This window comes from Heterocephalus glaber, unplaced genomic scaffold (assembly GCF_053883595.1).
Source record: "Heterocephalus glaber isolate CG9 unplaced genomic scaffold, H.glaber_assembly_v1.0 deba00000594, whole genome shotgun sequence".
NCBI classification, from domain to species: domain Eukaryota; kingdom Metazoa; phylum Chordata; class Mammalia; order Rodentia; family Bathyergidae; genus Heterocephalus; species Heterocephalus glaber.
Genome location: NW_028258151.1, coordinates 8,262,207 through 8,264,640, shown reverse-complemented (window position 1 = coordinate 8,264,640; position 2,434 = coordinate 8,262,207). Strand labels below are relative to the sequence as shown.

At 41.7% G+C, this 2,434-nt stretch overlaps 1 pseudogene; it reads right to left on the bottom strand.

The window, feature by feature from the left end:
• Positions 1-742: 742 nt before the first annotated feature.
• On the bottom strand, positions 743-2,060 carry LOC101722757 (N-acetyllactosaminide beta-1,3-N-acetylglucosaminyltransferase 2-like; annotated as a pseudogene).
• Between the last annotated feature and the right edge of the window lie 374 nt (positions 2,061-2,434).

Below are 2,434 nucleotides of genomic sequence, written 5' to 3'. Positions count from 1 at the left end.
CTCCTGTCCTCCACCTTAAGAAATCCTGATGGGGGTGGCAGGAAACTTTGATATTGTCCATTTTCTAAACAATTTTTAAAATTCACCCACGTTTCAGCTGGGTGTCATGGCACATGCCTGTAATCCCAGCATTTGGGAGGCTGAGGCAGGAGGATGGCCATGACGTCAAGGCTATCCTCAACTACATAGCAAGTTCAAGGCCAGGCTGGACTACATAGTGAGACTTTGTCTCAAAAAAACAAAAACAAAAACAAAAGAAACAAGCAAAAACAAAATTCATCCACATCTTATGAAAATAACATAATTTCATTTCACAAAAACCATTGAGTCATGAACAACAAGATCTTAGTAGCAAATAAGTTAAAAATACCTGAATTAGAGATGTATCAGTCATTATAATGGAAGTAAGAATATTCTCATATAGAAGGGCAAAACAAAAATAACTTACAGTGGTCAAATTCTAGAAACATGACTCAGATGAAAGGGGACAAATTAGAAAATAATGACCATTAGCCAGTAGAAAGGATAAGAACCAATCACCATGTCATATTCTCCATAAAAAACTGTCATCTGCTTTCCCTTGTCACAAAAGTACCAAATCAAAGGGCTTGGAGGCCCTCAAATGGATACTATTTATAAAGGCAATTCTGATGGCTTAACATACAAATTATCTAATGTGAAAATACAATTTGGGAACTAGTCCAGATAGGCCTTTCTATGCAAAATTTAGCTTGTATATAGTTTAGCATTTTACATGAGCACTTTGCAACCTCGATATCAATCATGTCCTGAGGTTTTCTACTATGTACTAACATCGTATCTACATAGGAACAAATATTATTCCTGTTTTTCTCCTCGATATCAAATGTCTTGAATCCTTTGTGTTTCTCTGGAACGAGGCCGAGTTTCTGAAGGCACATTCCAGTATAAACATCATCAATGGCATAGAGATGAAACCAGTCAGTGACGTTGTACAGCCTTCAGGGTCAAGTGGCCAGAGTAGAGGAATCCACCTCCCCCTGCATAAGGTGGGTAAACCCAGAGTAAACAACTTCCAGAATGTAGTTCTTCAGTTTCTTATCTCTATGGGGTCCAGCATTGTGGATCACATTACCTATAAACAAATCTTCAGCTTTGCTCTTGGACAAGCTATTCAAATAATTCAGGATGTGATCAGTGTTCACAAAAACATCGTCATCACCCTTGAAAATGAACTCAGTGTCTGGGCAGGAAGTACTCACCCACCTGAGAAGCAACACTTCCTTCAGAGACAAGTTGAAGAAAGTGTCTCTGTAGTTCCACATAAGAATTTCTTGGTGCTTCTCACTCTCAAATTTCAGTGTATCTGAAAGGTCTGGATAGTTGTCCTTGGGGCGGGGGTGGGATGGCCCAGCAAGAAGACTCGCACCACTGTCTAGTTCCTCACATTGGTTTCTCTGCCCCAGGATTCCTGAATTGCTTGTCTTCTGGCGAAATGTGGAGTGAGGGACTTAATAGCCAGCAATAAGAAGGGTTTCTTTTCACATTTATTTGGCTGATCTATAATCAGCGAATAATTTTGACATCTCAAATATAGGAGAAAGTCTTTAAATCTGTCTAGCAAATTGTTAAAATCTGTTATAACTGATGTGACCCTCAGGTCAGGTTCATAGTAATTCAGATGGTTTATATTTGAAGACCCATATCCATCCCCTGTCTGGTTGGCCAGTATGCTCAAAATGGGATTGTGCCGCTTGTTCAGCTTTTCTTGTTCTCTGTTCCAGTATGCCTGGGAAGGACTAGATATCTTCCAGAACTTTTCTTTTGGTGTTATTACTTCCTCTTTTCCATTTTTTTCTTGGCTACTGCTTTTGGAGACTTCCACAATCAAATAAATAAAGGCGTTTGCCATCATCAGGATACCCAACAATTTTATTCTTCCATGTCCAACACTCATTTCTCGTATCTATCCACGTTTCCCAAATTCCAGCTCTATTATGGCAACAGGGGTGTGTGTTTGAGCTGAGTGCCTTGACTGAGACTTGCCATCAACTCTCCAGCTCAGGTTCTGAAGTCCATCCTCCCAATGGCTCTGGTTCATAAGGCTCTCTTGGATTTTTGTCTTGTGGCTTTTCCAGAATTTGGAAATAACAGCAGCTTGGTCAGATGTAATCCATCCTTGCTTTTTGGTTTGAGCAGTTAAGAATCCCTCCAACTGGTTGAAATCCATGTCTGCAGATGCAATGGACTTAAGAATGCCCCTCATTTTCTCCAGAAATGGGCAGAACTCCTCGGGCCACGCCTCTGGATAAAGTTGGCTCCACAACAGCTCCTCTGTGACCCCTCGGTGCCCATGGAAAGCGTCTTGGGCCAGGCTGTTCAGCAGCCCACTCAGGGCCTTGCTCCCCTTAGCCTCACCCGCCGTGGTCTGAGAAGGCTCCGCCCCCCAACAGCT